General features: G+C 51.8%; 1 pseudogene; it reads right to left on the bottom strand.

Annotated features, from left to right (window-relative positions):
- Positions 1-20,442, bottom strand: part of LOC125181732 (ciliary neurotrophic factor receptor subunit alpha-like) — a 31,107-nt pseudogene extending 10,665 nt beyond the window's left edge.
- Positions 20,443-21,160: the final 718 nt, after the last annotated feature.

Here is a 21,160-nt window from a genome sequence, read left to right as displayed (position 1 = left end):
AGACATAACAACAAGAGCAGGCTGGTCTGAGTATCCCAAGGATATTCAACATCTCGGAGAACCACCGTAACTAGCTCGGGGGATAAGAGGGTGGTGGTGAAGGAGAAAGGGAGAGTGAACAGGTAGGGAAACATGTCTTCCCCTGTCCCCTTCACAGATTGGCTCCCTGACGAAAACAGGCAATAGGTGTAATTGCTAATAGTTTCCGAGATATGGGTTCCAAAGTATAGAGTCGACGTCAGTGCTGAGTACAAATACCAGGTTAGAGTCGTGACCAGATATTTCATCATTTCATAAGCCATTGTTACACTGCACAGTACCATAACAATCTTAAACCAGGGCCCGGAAAGGATAAACAGTGCAACAGGGAGCACATACAGAAAGTAACGCGCTGTAAAACTCAATTTGGAAAACAGGCACAGCAGACCGGAGATTAAGGCAATCAACATCGTGACTAGCAACTCTTAAGCAGGTCCAATACTTATACCAATTTTAGTTTAACACACTCAGGTCAAGTCTGTAGATATCTCAACCCTTCGAGCCCCACGTTGGGCGCCAAAAGGACTGTTGTGGTTTAACCCGGCCGGCAGCTAAACACCACACAGCCGTTCGCTCACCCTCCCCCCTCCCTCTCTGGGATGGGGGAGAGAAACGGGAAAGTGAAGCCTGTGAGTTGAGATAAAGACAGTTTATTAAGACAGGAATATAATAATAACAATAATAATAATAATAGTGATGATAATAGTATTAATAATAATAATGTGTAAGAAAACAAGTGATGCACAATGCAATTGCTCACCACCCGCTGACCGATGCCCAGCCTATCCCCGAGCAGCTGGCCCCCCACCCCGGCCAGCCACCCCTATATATTGTCTAGCATGACGTCAGATGGTATGGAATACCCCTTTGGCCAGTTTGGGTCAGCTGTCCTGGGTCTGTCCCCTCCCAGCTCCTGCTGCACCCCTAGCCTGCTCGCTGGCAGGACAGAGCGAGAAGCCGAAAAGTCCTTGGCCTGGTGTAAACACTGCTCTGCAACAATTAAAACATCAGCATGTTATCAGCGCTCTTCTCATCCTAATCCAAAACATAGCACCCTACCAGCTACTATGAGGAAAATTAACTCTGTCCTAACTGGAACCAGTACACCCCCAGAGCTGGGTCACAGCAAACAGCCACTGGTACCTGTGAAACAATGTAGCCAGTGGCAAAAAGAGGTTTTGCTTTTCCCCTTTCACAGCCATGTCTGGAGATCAAATAAGTGTGACATTAATTACTCATAAAAGAACCTCTAAATGCCTTCTTTTTCTGCAGCACTGCGGGAATCAGTTTGGCTAACTCCAGACAAAACTTTCTCCTCGGTCTCTGGAATAACTGTAAGGCTGGGAAAAGTGAAGGACCCTCCTTCCCCTCTGCTTCCCCTCTGCCAGCCGGGTAGCTGAAGAGCCCAGCGGGGTCTGAGCCATTGTCCCTGCTGTCACCCCACCGAAAAGGCTGCTGCACCACTGCTTTGTGCCGCTCAGTCCCAGCCATCAGCCTGGGAGGACAAGATATTGCAGGGCTCCTCCGCAGCCTGGCTTGTCTCACACCAGATGAGGCTGAATGGCTCCCTTCTGGCTTAAAATAAAGAGCATCTTTGAAAGCACAGCTGTAATCTCGTTAATAACGGGACTCTTTCTCCAGTTGTGCCTTCCCCTCCTGCCAAGTGACAACTGTCTGAGCTCGCTTTGCTTGCTGCCGCAGGAGGATGGGGTCTGGGATGCTTGGGGCACTTGGCACCACTCTCCAGGCAGTGCAAGATGCATTTACCATGCAAAAGCCTCCTCCTGCTGCTGGGGCTGATGCAGTGGACTGGGGGAATACAGCAGACATGTCTCCTACCCTCATCCTCCTCTGGAGCCTCCTCTAGCCCTACCTATCCCATACTGAGCTGCAAGTGACACGATTTCAGCCTCAACATTTCACTCCTTCCTATTAATCCCCCCTCCTTTTTTTTTTTTTTTTTTCCTTTTCCTTTTTTAATCACTGACTTTTCAGCTGGGAGGGGAAGGGAGAGAAGTGCTGGTGGAAGGGGATGGGGAGCAGGATGTGGCCTTCGCTATCCATGAGGAAATGGTTGGCGACCTGCTACGGAGCTTGGATGTGCGCAAGTCGATGGGGCCGGATGGGATGCACCCGAGGGTACTGCGAGAACTGGCGGAGGAGCTGGCCGAGCCGCTTTCCATCATTTATCGGCAGTCCTGGCTATCGGGGGAGGTCCCGGTTGACTGGCGGCTAGCCAATGTGACGCCCATCTATAAGAAGGGCCGGAGGGCAGACCCGGGGAACTATAGGCCTGTCAGTTTGACCTCAGTGCCGGGGAAGCTCATGGAGCAGATTATCTTGAGGGTCATCACGCGGCACTTGCAGGGCAAGCAGGCGATCAGGCCCAGTCAGCATGGGTTTATGAAAGGCAGGTCCTGCTTGACGAACCTGATCTCCTTCTATGACCAAGTGACGCGCTTGGTGGATGAGGGAAAGGCTGTGGACGTGGTCTACCTTGACCTCAGTAAGGCTTTTGACACCGTTCCCCACAACATTCTCCTCAAGAAACTGGCTGCTCGTGGCTTGGACTGGCGTACGCTTCGCTGGGTTAGAAACTGGCTGGATGGCCGGGCCCAGAGAGTTGTGGTGAATGGAGTCAAATCTGGTTGGAGGCCGGTCACTAGTGGAGTCCCCCAGGGCTCGGTACTGGGGCCGGTCCTCTTTAATATCTTTATCGATGATCTGGATGAGGGCGTCCAGTGCACCCTCAGTAAGTTTGCAGATGACACCAAGCTAAGTGCGTGTGTCGATCTGCTCGAGGGCAGGAAGGCTCTGCAGGAGGATCTGGATAGGCTGGAGCGATGGGCTGAGGTCAACTGCATGAAGTTCAACAAGGCCAAGTGCCGGGTCCTGCACCTGGGCTGCAACAACCCCAAGCAGAGCTACAGGCTGGGAGATGAGTGGCTGGAAAGCTGCCTGGCCGAGAAGGACCTGGGAGTATTGGTGGATAGTCGGCTGAATATGAGCCAGCAGTGTGCTCAGGTGGCCAAGAAGGCCAACGGCATCCTGGCCTGTATAAGAAGCAGTGTGGCCAGCAGGTCGAGGGAAGTGATTGTGCCCCTGTACTCGGCTCTGGTGAGGCCGCACCTCGAGTACTGTGTTCAGTTTTGGGCCCCTCGCTACAGAAAGGACATGGACGTGCTCGAGCGAGTCCAGAGAAGGGCGACCAAGCTGGTGAGGGGTCTGGAGAACAAGTCTTACGAGGAGCGGCTGAGGGAGCTGGGCTTGTTCAGCCTGGAGAAGAGGAGGCTCAGGGGCGACCTCATCGCTCTCTACAGTTACCTGAAAGGAGGCTGTAGAGAGGTGGGGGTTGGTCTATTCTCCCACGTGCCTAGTGACAGGACGAGGGGGAATGGGCTAAAGTTGCGACAGGGGAGTTTTAGGTTGGATGTTAGGAAGTACTTCTTTACCGAAAGGGTTATTAAGCATTGGAACGGGCTGCCCAGGGAGGTGGTGGAGTCACCATCCCTGGAGGTCTTTAAAAGACGTTTAGATGTAGAGCTTAGGGATATGGTTTAGTGGAGTACTTAGTGTTAGGTCGGAGGTTGGACTCGATGATCTTGAGGTCTCTTCCAACCTAGAGAAATCTGTGAATCTGTGAAAAGTGCTACAGTAAAAGCTACCAGGTGTGAAGCTGTAACAGCGCTGGGTCAGGGTGACCCCCCCCTGCCAAGGTTGCCTGGAGAGGAATGGAAGTGCAGGCAAAGCTGCACGGTGGATGCAAATGGGCGCAAAGAAGTGTGCCCAATGCAAAGTGACATTGTTGCCACCCTGGTGGGGACGTGGCTGCAGGTCACACTGATTGCCTTCCCTCCTCTTGCTTGACATGGAATGCATTAGGACATACTTGTGGGTTATGATGCAGGTATGTGTTAGGACATACTTATGGGTTATGTCAGCCTGTGATTCACACATTTGACCAAATATGTTGCTTTGCCTGGGGAGATGTCCCTAAACCTGCCATAGCTGTCACCCTGCAGCAGTCCCTGCACAGACCCCTGCTCGTGGTCCCAGCTCCTGATATCCCAGCATGGTGTGAGGGCCTATGTTTGCTCTTCTATATTTCCAGCCTTTGCAATTGCTCACGTATGTGGCTCTAATGCTTCCAAAACAGAAGAGGAAGGAGAGAACCCAACCACATTATTAGCTTTCAATATCTCATGACCTTTTACTGCAAATCTCAAGATCTGAGGTGCAGCCCACCTCACGGTTCATTAACATTTCATGTTATCAGCACGACCAATGGGTTCAATTAGACTTCACGAGGGCATCTGCAAATTGCTGGCAACTCACCAGAGGAAATCCTCCCTTGGCCTGGCCGCCGGCTCAAGAAGTACCTCTGAGCACCACCAGGTTCCCAGCCCGTGCACTGAGCCCATCAGTGCTCAGCGCATGCCGTCTCTGTAAGAAACGGGAATGAGGAGGTCCTGACCCAGCTCCCAGTGGGAGCAATCTGGTGCACGAGACATCCTGGGTTCCCCAAAGTCCCCTGGAACATCCCTGGACATGCAGCCACCTGCGGGGACGTGCGCACGGCCGGGGAGCTGCCTGCCCTCCTGCAGCCATGCTTGCGGGGAGCCAGCCTGTGAGTGCGGAGATGGCTGCTGTAGTGAGTTAACCGAAGGAGCCTGTAAAACCAGAAATAGGCTATTAGCAACCCATTAGGAAAGGGTATCCAGTTCCAGCCTAGGGAATCCATTAGAGGAACATCTGAGAGCATTAGGAGAGCTTGCCTGGGGCCAGGATGGGGCTATAAAACAAAAGAAACCACGCTAATCTGGCTTGAATTACAAATTTAAAAGCAGGAGAAAAATAAAGGATACCCTAAACATTTAACGTTTTATATTTAGGAGACAGAACGTGAGATTCTGCCACAAGGAGAGAATAAAAAAAAAAATCAACTGTTTAGGCTACAAATATCCCATCTCTCTTCTGGCAGGAAAGAAACTGCCAGCCCCTCTTCCAGAAAGGGAAGAGTGTGTTGTCGAAATTGCTCAGCTTTCTGGGCAAGCTCTGTGCCAGTGGTGCAGAGGGGAGTCAGCATCCACCTGATGTGACACCAAGTCTGGTTATGCCACATTTGTGTCCTGAACAGCCAAGAAATGCTGGTGGCTGTAATGGGTAAGATGTATTTGTTCATTGTATAAAGAAATAAAAAAAAGAAAAGGGATAAGATGGTTATAAAATAGATAGTATTTTACACGAGGTTGGGACAGAGCTTCCTGATCATAATAGAACCTTGATATATGATGACAAAGTTGGGGAGGGGGGGGATTTGCTAACTATCTGTAAGGAATTTGGGAATCTGCGAGGGAGATAAGGTTGCACAATGTTGCCTCAATGAAGGGGAGGCTTATTAGGCAGATAACAAGAAGGGGGGGTGTTGGGTAAACATCCTTGAACAGGCACAAAGACTCTGTGAAATACCCCATCGCAAGACATCCTGTCTGCTACTTCACTCCCCCCCACCCAAACATTAGCACAACGCGTGAGCACCAAAGAGAGGAAGCAGCCCCCCCCCCCCCCTTTGGACTGCATAGCCGTAGCTGGTTCAACAAGCCCGGACAAGCTGGAACTCGGATACTATAAAACAGCACCCCCGGAGAAGGAAAATTGTGCGCCGCTGCGGAGTCGGAACTCCCCGGCCGCCCAGCGCTGTTTTGCTTCTGCTTGCTTACTTAATTAATTAATAAATTCTGTGATTAATAACATTTATTAACAGACCGACTTCGTATGCGAGTCTGTTCATAACAGTGGCCAGGTTTGGCGGAGCTGCTGCGAGGTAGCACAATGGTTCTGGTGTGAGGATTATCCCACACAAATGGACGCTCATCATCTCTCTGTGCTAATAAATCCCAGAGCGCACGCTAATAACTCCCAGAACAAACTCCAACACGAGAGCTGCTAAGCGATCTGAGCGGAAATGCGCTGCTGAGTCAGGGAAAGGGAGGGCCAACAGGATGCTGAGGTTCAAATGCATCTTTGCAAGCACTCTGCCATGCCAGAGAGGGGACAAGGGTCCCTACCACGTCCCTTGCTCTGCACATCCTGGGTTGGATGCCCAAGCATCACCGGGCTGCCCCTGGGGGGGTCTGTGGGTGTGTGCTGATGGCTAGCTTGCCCAGCAGCGCTCTCAATAAGATCCACCGCTCCCACCACGGATGGCTTCATCTTCTGGTGCCAAGGCCTGTGTCCTGGTTTCAGTTAGAACAGAGTTAATTTTTCTCCTAGTAGCTGGTAGGGTGCTATGTTTTGGATTAGGATGAGAAGAGCGCTGATAACATGCTGATGTTTTAATTGTGGCAGAGCAGTGTTTACACCAAGCCAAGGACTTTTCAGCTTCTCGCTCTGCTGGGGATCCCAGCAGTTAACTGTATTGGAGGCTGAAGTGAGTCTAACCGGTAATGAGTGGCAAAAGCACCGTATTGTGACCGGCCCGGATGCTCCGTGCATCCTTGGCATAGATCTTAGAAGAGGATATTTCAAGGACCCAAAAGGGTTCCGCTGGGCTTTTGGCATAGCTGCCTTAGAGACAGAGGACATTACACAGTTGTCTACCTTGCCTGGTCTCTCAGAGGACCCTTCTGTTGTGGGGTTGCTGAGGGTTGAAGAACAGCAAGTGCCGATCGCTACCACAACTGTGCACCGGCGGCAATATCGCACCAACCGAGACTCCCTGATTCCCATCCATAAGCTAATTCGTCAACTGGAGAGCCAAGGAGTGATCAGCAAGACTCATTCACCTTTTAATAGTCCCATATGGCCAGTGCGAAAGTCTAATGGTGAGTGGAGACTAACAGTGGACTATCGTGGCCTGTACGAAGTCACGCCACCGCTGAGTGCTGCAGTGCCGGACATGCTAGAACTCCAGTATGAACTGGAATCAAAGGCAGCCAAGTGGTATGCCACAATTGATATCGCTAATGCATTTTTCTCCATCCCTCTAGCAGCACAGTGCAGGCCACAGTTTGCTTTCACTTGGAGGGGTATATTCCAATATACTTGGAATCGGCTGCCCCAGGGGTGGAAACACAGCCCTAGCATTTGCCATGGACTGATCCAGTCTGCGCTGGAGCAGGGGGAAGCTCCTGAACACCTGCAGTACATCGATGACATCATTGTGTGGGGTGACACAGCAGAGGAAGTTTTTGAGAAAGGGAAGAAAATAGTCCAAATCCTTCTGAAGGCCGGTTTTCCCATAAAACAAAGTCAAAGGACCTGCACGAGAGATCCAGCTTTTAGGAATAAAATGGCAAGATGGACGTCGTCAAATCCCAATGGATGTGATCAACAAAATAACAGCTATGTCTCCACCAACTAGCAAAAAAGAAACACAAACTTTCCTAGGTGTCGTGGGGTTTTGGAGAATGCATATTCCAAATTACAGTCTGATTGTAAACCCGCTCTACCAAGTAACCCGTAAGAAGAATGCTTTTGAATGGGGCCCTGAGCAACGACAAGCCTTTGAACAAATTAAGCAGGAAATAGTTCATGCAGTAGCCCTCGGGCCAGTCCGAACAGGACCAGATGTAAAGAATGTGCTCTACACTGCAGCCGGGGAGAACGGCCCCACCTGGAGCCTCTGGCAGAAAGAACCTGGGGAAACTCGAGGTCGACCCCTGGGGTTTTGGAGTCGGGGATACAGAGGATCTGAAGCCCGCTATACTCCAACCGAAAAGGAGATATTGGCAGCATATAAAGGAGTTCAATCTGCTTTCGGAAGTGGTCGGTACTGAAGCGCAGCTCCTCCTGGCACCCCGACTGCCGGTACTAGGCTGGATGTTCAAAGGAAGGGTCCCCTCTACACATCATGCAACTGATGCTACATGGAGTAAGTGGGTTGCGCTGATTACTCAGCGGGCTCGAATAGGAAACCCCAGTCGCCCAGGAATCTTGGAAGTGATTATGGACTGGCCTGAAGGCAAATATTTTGGGATATCATCAGAGGAGGAGGTGGTCCGTGCTGAAGAAGCCCCACTGTACAACAAGCTACCGGAAAATGAGAAGCAATATGCCTTGTTCACTGACGGGTCCTGTCGTATTGTGGGAAAGCATCGGAGATGGAAAGCTGCTGTATGGAGTCCTACACGACGAGTTGCAGAAGCTGCTGAGGGAGAAGGTGAATGGAGTCAGTTTGCAGAAGTGAAAGCCATCCAGCTGGCTTTAGATATTGCTGAACGAGAAAAGTGGCCAGTTCTCTGTCTCTATACTGATTCATGGATGGTAGCAAATGCCCTGTGGGGGTGGTTACAGCAATGGAAGCAGAACAACTGGCAGCACAGGGGCAAACCCATCTGGGCTGCGGCATTGTGGCAAGATATTGCTGCCCGGGTAGAGAACCTGGTTGTAAAGGTACGCCATGTAGATGCTCATGTGCCCAAGAATCGGGCTACTGAAGAACATCAAAACAACCAGCAGGTGGATCAGGCTGCTAAGATTGAAGTGGCTCAGGTGGACCTGGACTGGCAACATAAAGGTGAATTATTTATAGCCCGATGGGCCCATGACACCTCAGGCCATCAAGGTAGAGATGCAACATACAGATGGGCTCGTGATCGAGGGGTGGACCTGACCATGGACACTATAGCACAGGTTATTCATGATTGTGAAACGTGCTGCAATCAAGCAAGCCAACCGGTCAAGGCCTCTTTGGTATGGAGGATGATGGCTGAAATATAAAGATGGAGAGGCCTGGCAGATTGATTACATCACACTCCCTCAAACCCGCAACGGCAAGCGCCACGTACTTACAATGGTGGAAGCAACCACCGGATGGCTGGAAACATATCCTGTGCCCCATGCCACCGCCCGGAACACTATCCTGGGCCTTGAAAAGCAAGTCCTATGGCGACATGGCACCCCAGAGAGAATTGAGTCAGACAACGGGACTCATTTCCGAAACAACCTTATAGACACTTGGGCCAAAGAACATGGTATTGAGTGGGTGTATCACATCCCCTATCATGCACCAGCCTCTGGAAAAGTTGAACGATACAATGGACTGTTAAAGACTACGCTGAAAGCAGTGGGTGCTGGGACATTCAAAAATTGGGATATGCATTTGGCAAAGGCCACCTGGTTAGTCAGTACTAGGGGATCTGCCAACCGAGCTGGACCTGCCCAATCAAACCTGTTACGCACTGTAGAAGGGGATAAAGTTCCTGTAGCGCACGTAAGAAACATGCTGGGTAAAACAGCCTGGGCTACTCCTGCCTCAGGAAAAGGCAAACCCATTCGTGGGATTGCTTTTGCTCAGGGACCTGGATGCACTTGGTGGGTAATGCAAAAGAATGGGGAGGTCCGGTGTGTACCTCAAGGGGATTTAATACTGGGTGAGAATAGCCCATGAGTTGACTTGTATTATGTTAATTATTATATAATACTGTATGTCATCACTACCATGGTTGCTATATACCATAGATGAAAATGGTGATTAATTAGAATGTATTGGACAGAGTGTAACCTGAGCATGACATAAATGGTATGGAATAAGGGGTGGATATCTGTCCTGGTTTCAGTTAGGACAGAGTTAATTTTTCCTCCTAGTAGCTGGTAGGGTGCTATGTTTTGGATTAGGATGAGAAGAGTGCTGATAACATGCTGATGTTTTAATTGCTGCAGAGCAGTGTTTACACCAGGCCAAGGACTTTTCGGCTTCTCGGTCTGTCTTGCCAGCAAGCAGGCTAGGGGTGCAGCAGGAGCTAGGAGGGGACAGACCCAGGACAGCTGACCCAAACTGGCCAAAGGGGTATTCCATACCGTCTGACGTCATGCTGAACAATATATAGGGGTGGCTAGCCAGGGTGGGGGGGCCGGCTTCTCGGGGATAGGCTGGGCATCGGTCAGCGGGTGGTGAGCAATTGCATTGTGCATCACTTGTTTCATACACATTATTATTATTAATACTATTATTATTATTATTGTTATTATTATTTTCCTGTCTTAATAAACTGCCTTTATCTCAACTCACAGGCTTCACTTTCTCGTTTCTCTCCCCCATCCCAGAGAGGGAGGGGGGATGGTGAGCCAACGGCTGTGTGGTGTTTAGCTGCCAGCCGGGTTAAACCACAACAGCCTGGCATTATTAAAATCCTAAAAGGAAGAGCCTGGGAGAAAGCAGACGCTGATTGCATCAGGCCCTACAGTATTCGACAGCTCAACATCCATCTGATCCTATTAGTGCTCATTCGGTCCTCTCTGCCGAGGTGCTGTGCATAAATCAGTCCCTGCACAGATAATGGGAGATGGAGGGGAGGAAGGAGAGTTGCTGCTTCTGCCAAGAAACACCACGTGTGAGCATGGATGCCTGTGGCTCTGGCCAGTCCCTGGTGCTCCTTGTAGCTGTTCTCCCACAGGGATGTGGGACATCCCCATGTGGCACCCAGCCTGCCAGGAGAATTAAAACTGTGCCGTGCAAACATGGGTCCTGCTGCATCCTATCTCAAGGCACCCGTCCCTCCAAGGAGAGACCCACCACCATCTCAGGACACGCTGGGTGGCTGAGCCAGGCTTGATCCCACCAAGCCATGCCCTTCCCTCTCCTGGGCTGGATTTTGGGGAACAGAGGTACCCTCAAGGTGCCAGTGAGCAATAGGTTTAGAAAAGCGGAGCTCAGCACGGCTTGACTGTGCTCACAGCATGCCAGCGCCATGGGGGTCACTTCTGGGGGCAAATCCCTGCATTTGCAGAGTGCCTATGTGGGCTAAGCAGGGCTGTGGCTGCTCGCATCAAGGGGGCCCAGGGCTCTGGCTGCTGCAGCGCTGCCATCCACGGTGTGGATTTCCCCCCAGTGGAAATACTATCCCAAGCAAGTGAATATCCAAACTCCCCCATCGCTGCCTTACCCCAGCGGAGTGCTTGGCGGCTGCTCTCTCCCTCTCCATGAGAAGAGAAAGGCAAGGAGAGACAAGTGGGAGAAACCTCTCCCAGCCCCTGTCTGGTTTTCAAAGCTGTCAGCAAAACGCTTCAATCTGAAACAAGACCCGTGTCACTGCCTTATCAAAGAAAAACAACAGAAAGAGAAAAAGCCGCTGGGATGACAGTGTCTTACAGAGACACAAGCATGGCACAAAGCCTCTCATCCCCTTTTCAAGCTATTTTTCTCCCTAAGAAGAGCTGCCTGGCAGAAAATCCCACTTGGCTCCACAGCACAGGTGAGCTCCCCAGGGACCAGGTGTTGACTCCTATTTGTCTTTTTGGGGGGGCAAAATGGCTCATCAAGCAAAACACCACTACGCTTGCCTAATTGGCTTTCCTCTGGCCCAACTCAGCAAAGAGAAAGAGGGGATGTCGGATGAGACATGCCAGTGCGGCAGCACCTCTCATCCAGCGGCAGATTGCTTTCCTTCACAAGTGGAGCATGCAAGCAGCGCACAGGGAAAAAAAAAAAAAAAAGCCTGTTCGTTATCTTCCTGCAGCTAACAAATGAAATCCGTCCTCTGGGCTGCCAAGGATTTCACTGACTTTTTTTTTTTTTTTAAAGAAACAAGAAATAAAAGTAAGAGGGATGATAATATCACAGCAACCGCTCCGTTACCAACTGTGCTCTGAGTTACAGTGAGCGGTATTTTATCTTCAGTTCAAAATCTAAATGTGGCAGAGGCACATTTAAATGCAGTGACATTTATACTTTGAATGCCTTTTACATCTCATTGGCAAGTTTTATATAGAACATATGTATGGAAAATAAATACAGGCCACGGATTAAAATAAGGAGAGGGGAGAGCCTGCAGAGCACATTTGTAGTCAGAATGTGACTTGAAAGAAAGAGGAAGAGAGAAGGGAGGAGGGAAAAAGGGAATAAAAGGGGTTGTGTTGCTTGAGCAGTAAATAGACGTGTTTCAGTCCCTGACCACTCATTGCCAGCACATCCCCACGTTGCCACCGCGCTGCCTCCTGTTCATCATCACTTACGTGCTGCCACTGGTCCAGGATGAGGGGCCGATACCACAGGAAGAACTTGAGTGAGAAGGACTCGGGGTCGGGCCAGGATGAGGGGTTTTGCCATGCCACCTCCAGCCGCTGGGGGTTATTGGGCACGAGCTAGGCCACCACGCTTTCTGGAGGGTCTGGCTTTACTGGAAGAGAAGAGTCCGGCTGTTAAAGCCCAGGTGAAACAGAAAAACACCTTTTTGTGTCCACAGGTCAGGTCAGAGCCATGTCTGGGGCTGCCTCCCCACGTGTCTTCCCCCGTCCGTGGGACTCCTGCCCAGGCTTGTGTGAGGCACAGCAGTGCCAGCCCCTCCAGGAGCACAAAGCTGGAGCCGCTCCTGCCACGTCCCTCCAGCACGGTGGAGATGTGGGAGCTGGAACACAGGGCCCCGCATCACCTCTTGCACCTCGTCCAGTGCTTGACCTTGAAGGAGTCCTTCATCCTCCGCAGCATCCCAGGTCCCTGCTCCACACACAGGGACAAGCACTCCACTTTCCCCCGGCTTTTGTCTGCCCAGTCCATTTAGAGAGCAAATTGCGAGGCAGGGGCTGTCTGGCTGTACGTCAGCGAGCATAATAGAGCCCTGTCTTCAGTGTGGGCCTGCAGGCAGTAATGCAATATAAGCAATAATAGTAATAATAATAATGGATGATGGGCATTAGGCTGAGCATTGGTTAAGCGGCCACAAAAGTAGATGTAACATTATCCCACAGAGCTGACGGAGCATCTCCAAACATTCCTGAGAAGGAGACACGGGATTTGGCCAGGACACAGCTCACAGCTTGTCCTGCTTCACTTTCAGGATGAGAAAGGGCCCAGTGGTTATCTCTGGTTTTTGCTGTCAGGTCAAGCTTTTCCTAAAGGCTCTGCAGGCTCACACAGGACCACAAGTGTTTATTGAAGGAGGTGCTACCTGAGCCTGACCCCTCACCCACCACGCACCCGTCCTTCCACCCAGCACTGAAATGGATCCCCTGCGGCCGTTAAATATCCCCTGGCATTTTCTCCGAGAAGAACGATATTAAACTCCATGTCTTAGCCAAATGTCAGTCTAGGTAATTTAATTCTGCCTCCCTAAGTAGTATGAATTGAACTGACCTTCTGCCTAGGCAACTGTATACCTGTGTTCAGGGACTGAATTCCTCACAGAGATGGGCACATTCGTCCTCACGCAGCCCCTCTGCAATGCTCTGTCTTAATCGCCCCAGAGTGACAGCGGGGATGATCGAGCAACTTTCCCAAGGTGACACAAGGGACAGGGATAGCATATGTGGCAAGGCACCCATGCCTGCATGGCCACCTTCCTCCTGTCCCGAGCACTGTCCCCTTTTTCTAAACAGACGCGTCCCAGCAGGCTGGCATGGGGTAAGGCAGGAAACTCCATTATTAACCCTTTGGCTCATTTACAAAGACTCCCAGCTCCTCTGGGGTGCAATTCCCCCTCGCTGGGGTTAGCACCCAGCAAGCCCTTGTGCCCTCCCTTGCTCAGCTCTCAGGGCAGCTGCAGCCTTGCCTGCTCTCACCATCTCACCAGCCCAGAATGATCAATGCTACCAGTATGCTACATTTTTAATGATGTGCATCTTCTCTTGCTAATTTGCCCCAGGCTCCCATTAGAAGGCAGGTGCTGTTACGGAGGCGGGATGCTGGCCTTGTGGTGATTGTCCCTGCTTTGCTGTGGGATGCTCATGCCAGCTGTGTGGAAGGGGGGGGGATACATCCTTGAGGGCCATTAATGTTCCCATACTGCCCCAGCCACGCTGCCTGACACCTTCTTCTGCCTCCAAGCCTGCTCCTCTCCTGCTCCTCCAGCCCCTCTCCCACCTCCTCCTGTCTTAGGACCGGAGCCCTGATGCCTGCAGGGCTTTGCACAGCCTTGCCCTCCCCACACTCACCTTTATTAATATTGATACCTTTGCAGAAAACATAATTATGAAAAAAATTTCCAGCAGTGAGCCAGGGAAGAAGGCAGCCCGGATGTCCTAGAGATGAAAGATGGGGGCCAGAGGGCTGGAAACCCTCTTCCAGCCATCACTGGAAATGGAAACACAGAGCAGCCCCTCGCAGCTGGCTGCTAATAACAGGCACCACGCGATCACCAGCAAGGCATCGGCTCGGAATATCAGAAGAAAGCACCAGTCATTTTCCACTCAATTAGAGTCATCTTCCAAGCAGCTGGGAAAGGGATTTTCTGCTGGGGACTCGGGGGGGGGGGGGGGGGGGGGGGGGGAGAGAAGCAAAACCAAAGGAGGTCACTTCTTCCCAAGGCTCTTTTTGTGACTGGTCAGTGGGTGGTCCCAGCAGGGAGCGGCCATGGCTCTGCGCTCACCCTGGCTCCAAGCTGGGCACAAGAGCAGGATTTGTGCCTGGCCTCGAATGCCTGTGTCCTTTGGCATCAGTGAGCCAGTGCAACGGTTTTGTCCTGAGACATTTTTTTTTTCTGCTCCTCCATGTAGCAGAGCAAAGCCCAGCATAACTTTAAAGATGAGAGCTCAGCCTGGGTGATGCCGGTGGCATCTGCTGGGTGCCACCAGCTGTGCTGGGACACATGCTCACCCCTGCAGTGCCGCATTTGCAGCTATAGAGAGGAGATCCCAACGAGGTGCAGACATGCTTGTGCAAGGAGAGCAGGCAGGCTGAGGCTCTCCTCCCACCCAAAGTCACCCAAGCAGAATTGCCTGGCAAAATGTACTAATGCAGAGCACTTGTTTTTAATTGGAAACAACACCAGGAAGGCACAAGGAGAAGCTCGGTGATGGGTATGTGGCTGTTGCTTTGTGGTGGCTGAGTTCATCCTGAAACGACTCTGCTAAGCCTGTCAGCTGCCTGCTTAAATGCTCAGTCACCATTGCCTCTGTGCTTCTTATGTACAGCAGCCATAAAATAACCCAAGGAGGAGAATTTCATAGCTGTGCAGAATGTGGAGATTTTAAGGCATTAAGACAGTGAAGCTCTGCGCTGTCCCGTCACCCCTTCCCTAAGTGCCTTTGAGCATCTGCCATGGGGTGCTGGGGGTCTCACCCCCCTGCAACCGCTGGGACACATCTGGCTCCCCTGCATCCCTCCGGGCTCTCTGGGAAGAGGCAGTGATATCGCGCCCATGCTAGCAGCCGGCCTCGCTCACTGCTCCTCTGACCAGGCTGGGTTCAAGCTCCTGGGCTGAATCCGGCTTGTGCCGGTGCTAGGACAGGTGGGCTCGCAGCCGGGCGTGCTTCCCAGGGGGGACTGCCCTTGTGTGCTGGAGTGGAGATGGGCAGATTCCTCCTCCTGAGGTGGTGCTGGCTGTTTTGTTCAGGAGTGGCACCAGATGTTCGCAAAGCCAGGCAGGACATGGGTGGGATGCAGATGTTACAGGAGGATGCCCTGAACTCCTGCAGGAGGGAATGCAAGGAACTTGGAAAATGCAGCTTAATTGCTGCCCTGGGCCTGCAGGCTGGAGGTTACCTTTGTTTAAGGAGTTTATCTTCCACGAAGACAACAATTTCCATTTAAGGACACCCAAATGGCTGGAACTCCACTGCTTCCCTGCTAAGCTCCTTGTCTTGTTATAAATATTCGCAGTGCATCAAAGAATCAACTTTGGTCATGGACCACAGCTGTGGGGACACAAAAGGACAGTCCCTGCTCCAAAATAATTTCCCCACTCTGTTCAGAGCTGGCACCTTGATTTTTGTTTGATGTTTTCCAGGATTTGGGGTAGAAAGGAAAAATCTGTGACATTGGCGGAGTTCCTCTTACTGCACTCTAGCACTTCCAGCTGCTCAGGACTGGCACATGCAGTACATCCAAGGCATTGACTGCAGCAGGCTGCACTTCAGGGATTCATTTCTTTGTTTCTTTGGTCCAGTAGTTGCCACGTGTAACCAGCAAATTGTTTTTCAACTTCTTCCTGAACTCCTCTCTCCCATTTTTCCTATTCTTTGAGAATGGACAATCTTGTCACCGTACTGGCTGTGATCTGCCTTTGGATGGTGGCAAAATCCCTGTGCCCAGCTCCCTGCTTTGCCGCTTTTCTCAATGAATTGCTTGCTTCACGACCATCGCTCCACGACCATTCGCACTGAATTGCTTGCTCAGCAGCCACGAGAGACCTGGACCACAGGGGATAGGACCAGGCTGAACACCAGGCCACCAATGGGACCATGTGCATCCTGCCCTGCTCCCCCAGCATGCTTAGGTGCCAGCAATCCCACATGCTGGGGATCCTACACAAAGCATCCTCCAGTACCCTTTGGCAGGAGCCAGGTCCATCCGGCTCCGAAAGAGACCCACCTCTGGCCAGAACTGAGCCATGAAAGATGCCTCTGGGAGAGCAGATTTAAGAAAAGGAAAAAACGTGCATGACAGCAGCTGGGAGAGAGGAGTGAGAGCCAGCCCTGCAGTCCCCCAGGTCAGTGCAGCAGGAGGGCAGGATGTGCTCCAGGCATGCAGCAGCAGTTCCCCTGCGGCCTGTGGAGAGGTCCCTGGTGGAGCAGGCTGTCCCCCTGCAGCCCATGGGTCCCCCATGGAGCAGATCTCCACGCTGCAGCCCATGGAGGAGCCCCCGGTGGAGCAGGTGGATGTGGCCTGGAGAAGGCTGTGGCCCATGGAAAGCCCCCGCAGGAGCAGGCCCCGGGCCGGAGCTGCAGCCCGTGGAGAGGAGCCCACACAGCAGCTCAGTTCGGGAAGGACTGCATCCCATGGGAGGGACCCCACGTGGAGCAGGGGCAGAGAGTGACCGTGAAGGAGCGGTGGAGATGAAGCGTCAGGGACTGACCACAACCCCCATTCCCTGTTCCCCTGCACCACTTGGGGAGAGGACATAGAAGAGGGCGGATATGGGGGGAAGGCTTTTTTAGTTTGTTTTTAGTTTCTCACTGCTCTAGCTTGTTAGCAATAGGCAATAAATTACATTAATCTCCCTATGCTCAGTCTGTTTTGCCCATCACGATAATTGTTGAGCGATCTCCCTGTCCTTATCTCAACCCTTGAGCCCTTTTCATCTTATTTTTTCCCCCTCCTCCTTTGAGGGGAAGTGAGAGAGTGGTTGTGACAGAGTTTGGCTGCTCAACAGGGTGAAACCACCACGGGGGGGGGGCACCAGGAGGATGCCAGCATGGCTCCATCTCACGCACAGGCAGGCAGAGGCTTCACCTGGAAAGTCTGGCCCTTCCCTGGCCCATCTCTCCGGCAGGAGATGCTGTGCACAGAGCAAGCCAACCCCAACACTGGCTCGGAGAGGCCAAGTTCTGCCGCGGAAGTTACCTATGGCAAACTTGTCAAAGGTGAGAGTGGTGGAGTTTTTGCCCAGAGCATTCGTGACTGTCAGAGTCACCTTGTACTTCACCGTCGAGAAGAGCTGGAGGTATCTGATGTGACACCTGTTTTTGGGAAAGATGTCCTTCTCGCAGACCATCTCTCTCGTGCCGTGTCTAGAAAGCAGGGATGAGAAGAGCTGTTACCTACAGACCAATGCTTGGGATGGGGATGCACAAACACAGCTGGAGAGGAGGAGGCAGGAGCAGCAGAGCAGTGTCCCCGCTCTGTCCGAGGTCCCCATGTGCCATCTGCCCCACAGCCAAAGGGCTGCCTTCCTCCTGGAAGATATGTTATCCTGGCTGAAAGTCTGCAGAGACCAGGATGAATGTCCTCATGCTGGCCCCAAGCAGTGCCTGCTGCTGCTCTTCCCCCACCCCACTGCAAGGATGAGACCCCGCAGGGGCTGGTTCTGCCTCTCCTGTGGGAGGATCAGGCTCTCCTTTCTGCTGGAGAAACAAGCCCCAAAAGCTAAGGCATGGCATTATAAGGGTTGTTCCAGGTTGGGGGATGATGCCATGCCATGGCCAAAACTGGCTGAGGGGCACCGCTGCTGCCTGGCCACTGCTGGCACACTGCAGAAGGGAGCGTGGCTGTGCCAAACTTGCCAAAAAACACCAGGCACAACTTACAGCATGAACAAGTGGTGGAGATAAGATGGACTTTGGGGCACAGAAAGGGGATATGGGAGCTGGTGGCTTTGGCAACCTCCTCTGGGTGAATAGGAATTTCTTGAGGCAAAGCCCCAGTGCCAAGCAGTGAATTTGGATGTCCCTGCAACATCCTTCCCCAGGACCATTTTTTGGACACCGATCCCATATGTTCAGCACAGGTGAGACCCATGGCACCATTTGGGACCTGCTCCAGACTGCGGGGGACAAGTGCTTCCCCTGCTGCACCCTTCCCTCCCGGGCACTTACATGACGGAGATGTTGAAGGAGTTGGGGATGTAGGTGGGGCTGGGCAGGTGCCAGCTGCAGTAGAAACCCTTCGGGTAGTTGTTGGACCGGCACATCAGCACTGGCTCTTTTGGTGGAGCTGCAGAGGAAAGAGAAAGAAGAATTATTCATCAAGGTGGGCTTATCACCAGATCCTAAATAAGGGGATGTCCCTTCTCTCCCAGCTGGAGGGGGGACGTGCTTTTCAAGGAGAGCCCTGGCTGTGTTCATCAGCTTGAAGCATGTCCCATGTGTGCTGCTGAGGTCCACCATGAGACTTTGCCTTGGATTGTGCAGAGCTGCTCACCTCCTCCCCCAGCAGGTCACCTGCTCTGATAAGGGGTGGCAGAGGAGGTTGGCAGGTACAGGGAGAAATTATCTTCAAGACTGATACAGAGACATTTCTGATGGGGAGGAGGTGCTGCTCTCTTGACCCCATTAAGCTGCAGTGCTCATGGCTCTCTCTGCCAGGTCCCTGGGGAGCAATAAACTTCTTGTTGAGGGATGATTCTCACAAAGATCTGAGGTCCATAAAAGGATGGAGAAGGACCACATATGGCAAGACGCAGTGGAACAGTCTGAAGCCAGCGGGAAAAATCTGTCTCTGCAGGAGGACTGGCTGTGTTAAAGCTCAGCAGCAGCAGAGTATCCCATGCCCATCACAGGGATGGAGGCTGGGTCCTGCATCCCAGGAGTGACGGAGGCAGCCAGAAACGGGACGAGCATGCAGCAGGGAGCAGATACCTCTGGCCTCGTCAGATGGTCCTAGACGTTAGAGGCAGAAGGTTTTAAACCCAACCAAGTGCTCACGCTGCACTCGGCTTTCCCAGACATACAAACACGCTGTGATCTTCACAGGAGCATAGCCAGAGCTGCAGGAAGTCTCTGAAATGCTGAGGGCTGGTGCCCGCAGGAGGAAACCTTTTAGCTGATAAATTTGGCCCTTGCAGGTTGGTAAAATCATCTGAACTGACACCAGTTGACTCCTCTCAGTACCTGGACCCTTGTGCTGCTGAGAGCAGAGGTGGGCTCTCGCTGTGGCACCTTGGCACAGCACCACGCCAGAAAGTACCCAGGGCTGTATGAGAAACTAAATTGTGTTTTTGCAGTAGAGAATTACTTTTCTGTATTCCAAGGTAGTTGTGTAGTCATAATAAGGAGAAATGCCTAGTAGATAAGTGGACAGTAGAAGGCCTCACTGTTCCAAAATAAGGTGGAAGACTGAGAAAAACAGGATGAGCAGTGTGAGAACAGTAAAACAAAGATCCCAGGTTCTCAAAACATAAGAAAGGGAAAAAAAAAGGGAAAAAGGAGAAATTAAAGAGTTGAAAAAAAAAAGAAAAATCGTACATATATGGTATAGAGGAGCGTCGAGTAGCTTGTGAACCTGTAGTACTCAGCCAATGAGGAAACAGGGGAGGTGATCAGGCCTCGGGTAATAGGGAATAAAAGGTTATGATTAGTTTACTAAAATGAGCTCCTGATTGACAGGATGCCCGCCATTGCAATCGCGAGTAAAATAGCTTCACAGAAGAGCCTGTCTGAAGAAAATTATTTGAGATTTTTCTCACAATTTGGGGGCTTGTCCGGGGTCTTGTCGCCTGCCGAAGATTTCTTGCCACCACAGACAGGAAGGTGCACCCCACTGATTTCAGCGGTCCCGTCGGGGGTGGCGGGTTGTCTCGGTACGGCCGGCAAAGGACCGAGACTGTTAATCTGAAGACAGGCTCTGCGAAGCTCTGGGGAGAAGGGAGGCCAGCACTGAAACACACAGACACAGCCCAGACATAGTTCAGCCCGGATCGGGAACAGGCACGGGGATTACTGCTGATAACCTGGACCGGGAAGCTGTGCACAGACCGAGGTAAGGGAAACTTTCCCATATCTTGCCTCGGATTGGGTTCGGGGAGACTCTTGTGTGGAGTGTGAATAAGACGCACTTTCAGTGCGAAGCGAGTGTGGAGTCCCAATCCACGAGGTTCTGTAGTTCCGCGAGGGGACGAACGAGGTCCCCTTGGCTGGAGAGGGACGAAGAGAAAGAGAGACGAGCGAAAGAGAGTCTCGGGGGTTTGGGCCCTTAGGTGTACGGTACCCCGAGCACGGTGAAGTGAGGTGCTCGGCAGTACACCCCACCTCTGTCCTAATCCTAGGTGAAGGCGTGTGGTACCCTGTGGGTGGTAAAGTCCACAGCAGCATGTCCGGAAGAGATGGGGATTAAGGGTTCCAAGAGTCAGCAGGGTGGGGGTGGAGACCCCGGGATTGTGCCTAAAGATAGCCCTTTGGAGAGAATGATAAGGATTTGGAAAAACAACGCAAAAACTAGGGAAAAAGATTAAAATATATATAATTAGAAAATGGTTTGATATTGTATAATTGTCTGGCCTAAAAAGCCAATAAAAGGAACTTCAGTATTTTGGCCAAAATACGGGTCTGATGAAAATTCAGGCTTGAAATTTATATGTAAACAATAAGGTTCCGTTTTCGGAGGAGGAATCAAGTTATGCTCCCTATAATCCTAATATTGCACCGGAGGCAGTGGCAGGTGCTCCAGGAGGGGAGACAGGGACTGCAATTGATGCTGTCCCTGGAGAAGTCACGCCGGGGAGTGCGGAGTGGCAGGAGCGGAGGTGGGGGAAAGGTCCCGATGGGACCTTGGGGCCGTGCAGGGCCGACGCGGGGCCGGTGCCACTTCCCCCTTACCAACAGAGAGGTTAGGAGTTTTAAGAAGGAAATGAAGTCTTTAATTGAGGGCCTAGCAGAGCAGTCAAATCCGTTTCTAAGGCCTAATTTGTATTCCTGGGGGGGAAACGTCAATCTTGAGTATGTTATTCCCTGGAGAAGAATGTTTAGGAGGGGAATGATTTGCCAGGCAGCTATGCAAGAATGGTAAAGAACTAACACCCCTCCCCGGACC

This window comes from Anser cygnoides, chromosome 36, assembly GCF_040182565.1.
Source record: "Anser cygnoides isolate HZ-2024a breed goose chromosome 36, Taihu_goose_T2T_genome, whole genome shotgun sequence".
Taxonomy (NCBI): domain Eukaryota; kingdom Metazoa; phylum Chordata; class Aves; order Anseriformes; family Anatidae; genus Anser; species Anser cygnoides.
The sequence above is the reverse complement of the archived record's forward strand: the minus strand, read 5'-3'. Positions and strand labels throughout refer to the sequence as shown.